We start from the raw sequence: 11,458 nt of genomic DNA on the forward strand, positions 1-11,458 counted from the left end.
GTTCACTGGGCAGCTCCCAGTGTGTGTCTGGTGCAGAGGGGATCTTTCACTATCCGCCCAGGCAGCTCCGATCAAGACAGTTCCTGTGAGTCAACAGCATTTTCCTGGAGAGGGTCACACCTCTAGAGGTAAACCTCTAGCCACTCAAGCACTTGTGCAGGTGCGGGTGGCACCCCCACACAAAGAGGGCCTGGGCAGGGCAACCATATCATCCTCGACAGAGGTCTTCCAAGGGTCCCCTGTTTATCACAGAAGCTTACATCTTCCATCGCCATCAGTTACAGCCCACTCTTCCAGGTGCGAACCCAGGACGTGAGAGGGCTGTGAGGGGAAGGGAATGAGAGGGTCGGACCTGCTGCTTCCCTCAGCACATGGCACCACCATAGACCCAGCTGCCCAGACCTGAATCCTTGGCTTCCAGCAAACCATTAAATCTATCAGACCTCCGTCTTTATCAGCATTCAAGTCCTTCTTCTCTCCATTCTCATGGCTACAGCCCTAGTCCAAGGAACCATTTTTTCTCATCCCAATTACTAAAGAGTTTCTTCTCAGATTGCTCTGCTCTAAACTAAATCCCATCAATTCTTCCACAACAGCCAAGTCTGAGCAAATCATGTCCCCACTCAACACCCTACAATGGCCTCCCTTCACTGTGAAGATAAGGTCTACTCCTGCCCGTGACTAAAGAGGCCTTCCCTAGTATGGCTGCTGCCTCTGGCCACAGCCACACTCCTCACCTCATTCTTAACATCCCAACCACAGTCAGCTTTTTTTGTCCTTGGACTTGCAATGTCCTTTCTCAACAGACTGTTCCCCCTGTGCTCTGCTGACACCTACCCCCACCCCTGTCCATCACACACAGTTCATGTGACAGTCTTTCTGGGCAGCCTTGCCTGGTCTTCATATTTAGTTGATTCTGCTATGGGTTCTCTTGCTCTGGCACCAACTACCACACTTAACTGCAATTGAGTGTTTAATGGTGCATGTCCCTTACCAGACAATCAGCTTCCAGAAGGCAGAGTGTGACTCTATCTCCTTAGCCATTACTCCCCTAACTTTGCATCCCTGCCCTGCTACAGCATAGTGTGTGGACTCGGACACTTGTGACCTTTCTGCGTCTCAGTTTCCTTCTTTATAAAATGTGGAGAGTATAACACAATGTTCTCATAGTCTAAAGGATTAAATGATTGAGTATGTGTGTGGACAGTGCTTGGTACACAGTAGGCACATGTAGTGTTAGCTGCCATTATTTCTATTACTAGTAGACATAGTAGTTCCAGCAGCAGCATTAATCTCTCTAGCACCAAGGAGCATGCGGGGCACGTAAGATAAGAAAAACTGTCGGTGCTAGAAGTGGCCTGGCAGCCAGTTTGGAATCATGTCACCTTCGTTACTTCTCCTGAGAGTTTTTCAGAGGGTGCAACCACGAGCACGAGTGACCCCAGTTTCGGTCTTATCTCTGACTTTCCTGGACTCCAAGGCAAATATCTAACTTTAGTTTATAGTTGACACTACCAGCTTATGTTAAAATTAGATAAGGGCAAGAAAACAAAATCTTCTCATCACAAGAGGTGATTAGGTTACAACAAACCATGACAGTCACGCCCACAGTTAATAATTTCACAGGGTTAAAAATGCAGCCTGGGAATATCGGCGAAATCTCATGAAACCCTTGCACACCTAGCTGTTCTGTTAAATAAAGTGCCACCGACAGGAAACTGAGCCATATAACCGCATCGTTCCTGTGGCCCCAGGGAGCTCATCTATCACCTCATCCTGCTCCAGCCGCCAGGGACTATTCTTCAACATCTGATCAACTCAGGCCCACAGCTCGTCTTTTCTGACTCACCAGGCTGCTGGCTTCCCTGGAGGGGAACCACCGAGCAGAACCATCTCGTCCTTCTCTGGGGATCCTCTCCCCCCGCCTTTTCTCCACCTCACAGCCCACCTTACTGCACAGAGCTTACTGACATGCCCTTTGCCAAGATCCGGCAGACAATTAAAACATCTTTCACCCAGAACATGTCTGGGCCCATAAATTCACAGCTAGAGCATTTTAGAGTTGGACACCAAACCATCTCCTTTCCATCCATGCAAAGGCAGGACTCACCAGGACAAGAGTAACTTTTCCAAAGTGATTCCATAGGCTTCACCTTTTTCTGTGTTGTTTCAATGTATCTCATTTCTTTCTCTGCCGTTAATCATCCTCTTTCCCACTCTTTTTTTTTCCTTTTTCTTTTTTTAAACCAATTTTGTCTATCTGCTTGAGTCCTGATCTCATTTCCTGCTTCCTCACTAAGGTTATGATGTTATTTGAACACCTAGCCAGAATTCAGCGGAAAGCCATTAAAAAAAGCAGAAATAATCAGACCCTGTTGTGCAGGGCGGCCTGTGGGTTCTCTGCTCCCACTCCCCACACAAGAATGCAGGACACGGTGAGGCCAAAAAAGAACACCCCTGGAGCCATAGATGGGGGAGTCATACCACTATATTCTCGCTGGCGGCACCCGCCTCTCCGCAATCTCTTGCTAGCTCAGCCACCATCTTCTTGCTAGCCCCCATTTTTCTGCTAGCGTAGCCACAGCAGTTATATTAGTGGCCAATGGCTCACTGGTTACAGCTGACGGCCAACTAGCCACAGCTTATGACCATCCAATCACAGTCGATGGCCATTTACTACCTGAGCCAGCACCTGTCTATGTGAGGCCGAGAGCCTGGAAACTGCTTTCTGGGGCTCTGTCCCCACAGACCCCCTGAAGTAAGGCTGCCCACCCTGAGAACACTGTTCTGGAGAGCTCTGCCATTCCCCCAGGCTCACAGACACGGGATCGTGAGTCATCCATGAGACACTGTTGCCACCCGCCTTTCTTCCCCAAGCCTCCCTAACGAAAGAGGAAGTGGCCTCTGACATTGGGATGTATGAACAAGAGTTCCACACATGGCACAGAGCGTGGTAACTTCTGCCACGGACTTCCGCACTGGTTATAGAATGCTGGTCTCATGTTTGGTTTTCAAACCTCAAAGCTAAAGAAAAATGTCACTTGAAGTATGATTTGTAGGGAGCAGTATGAAGGCTGATTCAGAAGGAAAAACAAAGGCCAAACAGTACTACTATTATATAACTTCTATGATTTTTAAAAATAATTACAGTTTTTAAAAGGAATATTTGGCATTTGAGAGAATGAAAATGAAAAGAGCTATAATTGCCTTTAAAGCACATACAGCAATATTATGGGGGGGGGGGAGAGATCAATTAGCCACACTAGTCAATAAAGCTGGAATGAGAGATGCAATTAAGCTTGTTCAAAGAAAAGTTTGATTAAAGATTACAAAAAGCTCTCTAATTATGAGGAAAGGAAAGACGTTTTTAGGGGCATCTCACAAAGGAGGTTACAAACTTGTTAACCCTCAGACTGAAATGAGAAACCCAACAATTAGAGATGCTTAGGACAAAACAACATCATTCTTAAAATGAATGGCCTCCATTTTCTACTTAAAAGGACCAGCTTTAAAATCTTTAACCATGTTCTTTCCAGAACCTCACGAGTGAATGAAAATGCCTGGTGAAACCAGCCCTCACCTCAGTGCAACTCAACAAGAAAAAGAAACCTGGAGCTGTTCTTCTCCACGCTGTGTCCCTACACGCCAAACAAGACATGCTAATAATTCATTCAACATCCATAAAGCCATCCTGTGAAAAATACAGTTTTAGGCAAATTGAAAATAGAAAGAATTAGAAAGTTAGTCTAAAACTGCAACACTCATCTATGGTTAAAAACTATGTTTCTGTTTCCTTTTATTCCTCCAGCAATCAAGCAAGAATTCACTTTCACTGGTTATGGAGAAAATGTTAATGTTCAGAATGAAGACACTGAATCGTGTTCCTTTTTCTCATCTACTTTGCTGAGGGGGGAGGACACACTACACACCCTGGGAGGATGACACCTCCAACCTAAAAGCTGATAGTCACCACCCCTGGCCCACAACTGTTGCCCACAGCCCATCTCCTGCTCCTGGGAAGGGAAGTGCCATTCCCACCTCCTCCCTTACTGAAGAAACGCAGATTTTTCTGGAAATTGCAATAGACTGGCATCTGCTCTACTGTGTCCTAAAGAAAAAGAAAACTTGTCTCAGAGAATAAGAAGTAAATCCCCAGCCCGCATCCTCAGAAAAATAAAAAATAAAAAACAACCTGTTTATAGGAAGCAGTGCATGTGCCTTGGTGACAGACCACAAGAAGGGCATATCCATGTGTGAATTGGCAGTTTGCCGGTCTTGTGATTCTCACCAGGAGGGCAGACTCAGCAAACCAATTAACTAATTAAACCAATTAACCAAATGTGTAATTAACCTTGAGAACAGAGGTGTCAACAGAAGCACAACAAAAAAGTTACCCTCCTCCTGGAATTACCTGGTGGCTTTAAGCCTTCTAGTTTGCTGTCTTAAAGGAGTATCCACAAGGGGAAAATGACCTCTGGGTAGAGGATTAGTGGCCAAGCAACATCATCATATAGACCGGATGGGAACAGGCCAAAGGCAGTGTTTCCCACTCCAGTTACAATCCATCATCTGAAAGTAAATATACAGGAATTTTGGAGGACATTGTCCGCGAAAGACTGGCCAATACTCGGTCATTTCTTCTAAAAACACACATGCCCATTAGGAAAAACAGGAGACTAGCTAGCAATTTCCAAAACAGCCCTGACTAGAAGATGGTCAAGCAGCGGACAATTCAAGCAATTGGTTGCAGGAGGAAAGGAACCAGGTAAGGGATGACAAAATGTTGGTGGGGCTTTGATCTGTACACAGAAATCCCTGGGGAAAATGAGCTTGCACGATAGTAGGAATACCTTGCTCTGTGCGATTCTGAAGTGTGGAAACTCATCTTCGCCAAAACAATAAATGAGTGCCTTGCCACAATTCCTTTTAAGTAGCTCACCTCATAGAATTTTGATTTTCAAGTAGCTTCCGGAATGTGATTTAGAATCAGTCATGAGGAGGACACTCGGGTAAGCCTGGTGCCTTTGAGTAGCTTATATTTAGGGGTGGTATCAAATCCACTCAGGGAAAAAAAAGCAACCAACAGAGTATTATATGTTAAACAGCGAATAGATGATACAGACCATAGTCACATATCTAATGACAGAGACAGATTGAGACTTAGACCGTTACTTATACCGTTTCAGAGATCCCAAAATCATGATGGAGAAGTACCCACTATCAAATCATTAACAGGGGAAGTGAAAAAAGCTTGAGCATTAGGAAATGTGAAGCTTATCAGGAGAATAAATATGTATGTGAAATCTCATACTGGATTTTCCTGTTCCTCTTTCATAAAAGACGCAGTTTTCGACGTTGACCTTGGGCAAGATCAAAGCTCACCTGTGCTAAGTCAGCACACACTTTCTAATCCTTAAGTAAAAAGATACACTTGTGAACAGTAACACTCAGCCAAGCTCACAGACCCTGGACCTAATCAGGGACTTAAAGTGCAATTTATAAGCCGGCAAGGATGTTGAAGGAATCGTGTTTCAGTCCCTAAACCAAGGATCCCGTTCCTGCCCCAAGTGCAAAGCAAGCACTTCAGTTAACCTCTCTGGGCCTCTGTTTCCTCATCTGAAAAAATGAAGGGGCTTGGGAATAGAAAATCTCTACGATCCCACTCATAATTCAACTAAGTTGTTTTTCTTTTCCACCATTAAAGGGACCAGACGCTGACAGCAAAAACTTCTGCTTCTAATATTTGGATCAGCCAGAACACTGCAAAGTTGGTATGAAAAGCTTTTCCTAAGATAAAGAGATAGCATTTCCTCAGGAATAATTGCCAGTCTCCTTGAAACTTTAGTCAGGGAACTTATCAAATAAAGAAACCACCTAGTTCCAGACCATGGGCCGAGTCTCAGAAAGTCAAACCCAAGGCCTCATGGGAATTTAGAATTACACAGTTGTTAGTCAGGTTGAGAGCAAAGAATGTGAATTTGTTTTTCCAAGATTCTCCAAGACCATATGAGCTAGAGGGTCAGTGTTCTTTAAATCATATAATTGAAGAAAGCAAACTTGTATTATCTCAGCGAGGCCACATCCCGCCAAGTGAAGGACTGGCCTCTACTCAGCGTGCTCTTGTTTATCTCGGCCTTGCAGCCCCAAACCAGCTACTGTCCACTCAGGCTGAGCCTGACGGATAAATGCTGGTAATAAGAGGCTGAATTCCAATTCTAAGTAAGGCGCGTCCTACAAATAAGATAGATTTCATTCTGTCTACCTCGGTGCAAATTAGTGTATTAGTCCTGATGACATGGATTTGTTAATAATTGTGATGTTGATAGTATGACTGTTAATATTAAATATAAGACGTTCAAATGTTGTCTTAATTCCATTGAATAAATTCTAAGGCAGTCAAGAAAGAGATTAAAAGTAAATCCAAGACAAATGGCATTTAGACATAAAGACATGGCTTAGTCCATTCGGGTGGCGATAACAAAATATTGTGGGCTGGGTGGCTTATAAACAACAGACTTGTATTTCTCACATTTCTGGAGGCTGGGAAGTCCAAGATCAAGGAACCCACAGATTTGGTGCTAGTGACAAGCTACTGCTTGGTTCACTGCCTAGTTCTTATTTTGTCCTTCGTCAAGGGAGCAATCTGGGATCTCTTTTGGAAGGGCACTAGTCCCATTTATGAGGGGGTCCATCCTCATAATATAATCACTCCCCAAAAGCCCTATCTCCTGATACTATCACCTTGGGGTTAGATTTCAAGATATGAATTGGGGTGAGGGGGGCAGGGTATAACCATTCAGTGTATAACAAACATGTACCTTAAGTGCCACTTCTTTTGGACTTATAGTAATTCCCTAAACAATGACTTATTGAACATTTGCTAAGTGTCTGCCCAGGTCTGGAAATAAGGATAAGATTGGGGAAATACAGTGAGTCATGTTATACACTCAAAGATGTTGTTAAACTACATTATATACAGATATTCATTTAGACAGCTAATTTAAAACTTCAGTATTTAATGCCACAAGAATCTTGACTTTATTCTACTCTGTGAATTTTGGGGGGATTATGTTTTTTGTGTTTTTTTTAAATGAATGACAGGAAATACAGATAAATTTGGTAATGCATCCAAGCATGCTTATAACGTACACAGTTTTTAAAAATCATTTGTAAGACAAGTGGCAAATTAAATTCTAGATAGTGAGCATTCAGGACATCACAGCATATTAGGATCAATAGCAAATGTTTGCAGTTGATGGTAATAGTTTTAAGGACATTACACAGCTCTAATTTGCTTATATTTTACAGACTTTTTTTAAAAAAATGCTAAAGGGTTTATTTATGAAGTTTCCCCAGATGATACTTTTTTGACAGAGGGAATATAGAAAGAAAAACTAGAAAGCAAACATTCAGAGCCTTTGTAAATGGGGAGTCGCTAGGCTGGAATCTCATCTCCAAAAATGACCAGCCGCACAAAGGTCAAGCTGCTTCCTCAGGGCAGCCCAGAAGCTTGAGAAAATTCCCAGAATTCCTGGACATTAAAGCAGCGTTTTTCCCACAGGAGGAGGCTATTGCTTCCCTGTATCCTGCCAGGGCCCCTTCCCTTCATCTTTCCCTCCCCAGTACCCACCCCTGAGCTGCTGTCTGCTTAATGGGATATAACTATACATTTAGTTACATAGAATGAGACAAACGTCTTACATTGCAATGAGAAAAGGCTGAAAGCTGTGGAATAAAGGGAATCTCCCTCCTCATCTCAAAATGTTGATAGATCAAATGGGCTTTACAGATAAGTGACATTATAATTATCAGTTAGCCTTTTTGGCCAGAACTGCGGTTTACTCATCTTCCTCCCCTCAAGACATAGATTTGAATGGATTTGCTATAAGAAACAGATGATAAAAGTTCCCTTTAGAATCTGCAGACTAAGTGTAGGGATAAAACTGAAAGATAGGTTAGTAATTCATCATTAATAAGATATGACCAGGACAATGAATGAAATGTATGATGTCATAGATCATATTTTAGATGTTCAGACTAGTTCAGCTTCCTGAAAGCAAAGTCCTGTTTCTCCTAAGTGATATGCAGCCCTCTCTCTTGGAAGTTGGTTCAATGTCGCACATGCTGCATTTAGACTCTACCCCTCCTGTCACAAAAACTGCAGAGAGGGTCTATCTGCAGACAGTGCCATTGTGTATTTGAACATTCACTACAATATTGTTTTCTATGGTAAACACACACACACACACACACACACACACACACACACACACACACACTGTCAGAGTATCTCATAGCTTAAGCTTTTGTTCCTAAATAGAAATAAACTTCTGGAAATACCTTTCAGGAGGGATATCACTTCCGCACAAAATGCATGGCATATACTGATTGGTTAAGCAGTTTCCTTGAAAATAACCCCTTTTATTCATAGGATTTGGGAACTGGTATATGTAAAAACACTGGTAAACAAAGCTTGAAATAATGTTTGCTCCATATATTCTGTTTTAAATAGACCATTGGCTTATGAATAGAGTCATCATAATGCAAACTCTGTTCAGGAAAGAACATATGTAAATGATTAAAAACTATTGGGGGTGTCTTCATGGTGGATTAAGGCTGATGTATAATGTATTCATAGTAGCTACTAAACTGTGGCTATTTTTGCTTCAGAGTTGCTATTTGCGTGTTCAGCCAACTTAATCAGTGGAGTTTAGACATCTAGACCAGAAATATAATGCACAGTGAAAACCTGACCTCGAAGATACACCCACCTTGACTGACAGGAGAGAAAGTGAATACAGAGTAGGGGCCACAGTTACTTCCATTGGCAGATCTAATTGTTAGGGAAACGATTGCTTGCTTTCATTTTTCTTCTTAAATTAAAAGAAAAAAAAAAGTACAACCATTCTGTTGGTTTACAGACCAAAGAAAGATTTCTGTAGCCAAAATACAAACTTCCCAGAGGGGCTAAAGGATCTGTTACACTTACGTCAATCAGCATAAATAGCTCTCTTTAAAAACATCAGTATATCTTTGTTAAAAGTTGAATACATGGTTTTTTAGCACAGAATATTATTGATTCTCCAAAGAAAAGTAATCAAAATGAAGTCTTTTTCTAAAATTGATAAGTAAAAACTACCAACTCATACCATTCAAATATTGACTCCAAATAAATACATTGGAACTAATTTGAATTGCTGAAGCTTTTGAAGATGTTTTAAGTTCTTTACAGCTGTCATATCTATGACTCTCATGCAGCAAGCCATTGTTGCTAATTCAACTGAGAAGATAAAAGGTTTGCCCTAAATATAAGCTGAGTGCAGGAAAGCAGTGATTTTCTTGTTTCTCTTTTTTCTTTTTTATTTCTTTTTTTAAACTTCAAGGGGGGGAAAACGTACTGGTTTTATTTTAAATACTCTTTCAAAATGTTTGAGGAAATGCTTCTGAATTGTTAAAAATCAACACTTAGAAAATAAAAACTACAAAGGAGGGAAGAAAAAGAATTCACAGTTACCCAGAAGAGGGAACTCTCTTGAAAGTGTCTCAACAGTTCTGCTCTCATTAAGGGAAAACATGGAGCGAGTGACTGAAGTGTTGAAGCATCCCGGAAGAGAAAACGGGAAAACAGAACTCATCCTACATATCAGTCAGTCAGCCAATAGCGTCAGCTTCTTGATGACCAACAGGGCCCAAGTCGGAAGATTTATGTGCGGTGCTAGAAGAGAAACCACATTGCATTACACATGGCACTTGTGTCATTTGAATTTAGATTGGTGATCCCGGGTGAAGCGGAACAGATTCAATAACTCTGTGATAAGTTTGCACAGTGACAGATGATTACTAGCCTTCGTGTGGTGAGCACATTGTAAGGTATATAAATGTCGAACCACCATATTACACACCTGAAACTAATATAATGCTGTATTCCAACAAACTTAAATTGAATAAAAGATTGGTAGTCTCTGTTTGGAATTAAGTGGACAGAGATACATTGGATAGTCGTCCAGAAATGAGGTTCTAAACCATCCACTGAACTCTCCCCTCCGTTTTGCTGTCCTCAGCTTTAGGGCAGGGGGGTGAATTGGCTAATGCCACAGTTTTCTGATGACCCTCAGCTGTGGATTCTGAACATGCTCCCCCCTTTCTCACTTACATCCCCCAAAGACTGTTTCCTAGCTTGTGTAGCTCATGTAGGTCGAGGAACCCAGGTGTCTTGGCTGAGGTTATTCCACTCCCACTTTTGAGAGAGGCTAAGTACCGTATTTCCCTGAAAATAAGACCTAGCTGGACAATCAGCTCTAATGCGTCTTTTCGAGCAAAAATTAATATAAGACCCAGTCTTATTTTACTTTAATATAAGACCGGGTCTTTATAATATAATATAATATAATATAATATAATGTAATGTAATGTAATGTAATGTAATGTAATGTAATGTAATGTAATGTAATATAATATAATAATACTGGGTCTTATATTAATTTTTGCTCCAGAAGACACATTAGAGTTGCTGGTCCGGCTAGGTTTTATTTTCGGGGAAACGGGGTAACTCCCTGCCCTCACCGACTCTCCTTCCCATTGCTAATCTGTCCCTAGGTCCCAAAGGATGGATGGACTGAACTGATTGACCTTTCTTGCTCCAGCCAGCTTATTACTAAATGATCAACTACAGAATATTTATCAGACGAATGAATACCTAGCCATTGTTATGAAAGGCCAGACTAGAGAAAAAGTCCCCACATCATGAAAGTAACATGGACTTCAAACCTGATGGTGAGTGCAAGCCTTCTCTGCTAACCTGTAGCAAGCACAGCTTTCAGCCATCTCTAAAAGTTACCAACTTGTAAAAGTGTTTCCATAGGAAACTTTCACTTTGAAATTGTGAGGCTTTACTGTCAACACCAGACTTGTTGGCTTTTGACCCTAGATGACCTGCTTCCCCAACAACCATGGACTGTCTCCACACGGGCAATCACACAATTATATTTGTCATAACCACTGTTTGCTCAGATAAATGTCAATTGTATACGAGGTGCATTATTGAGTCTGCTATTTAAAGGAATACTCTGTTAAATCCGTTGGCAAAGTGATGAGAAGCTTTATGGTAAAAGCATGCCTTTCTAGTGCCTGTTTTGTAAGTCTATTGTTTCACATTAGCAGGTTTGCTTAAAGCCGGACTTGCATATCTGTTCTATGCATTTTCTCCCATCAGTCTAATACTTGGTTGCCTTTTTTTTTCCCCTGCAGTGGGAGGAGCAGACCTCATAGTGATACAAAACGTATGCCAACATCTATTAAAAGGGAGCTAATTACGATTAAACTTTGCCACCATGTAGGCAATTCTTCATGCTAGATATTGACAAGTAACAATCAGAGACACTGTGTGATTATTTCAAGGTACAGACAGGATTCTGATTCCATGGCTCTGAATCCCAGTTCTTACGAAAGTCTCCAAACC

This window comes from Rhinolophus sinicus, linkage group LG03, assembly GCF_036562045.2.
Source record: "Rhinolophus sinicus isolate RSC01 linkage group LG03, ASM3656204v1, whole genome shotgun sequence".
Taxonomy (NCBI): domain Eukaryota; kingdom Metazoa; phylum Chordata; class Mammalia; order Chiroptera; family Rhinolophidae; genus Rhinolophus; species Rhinolophus sinicus.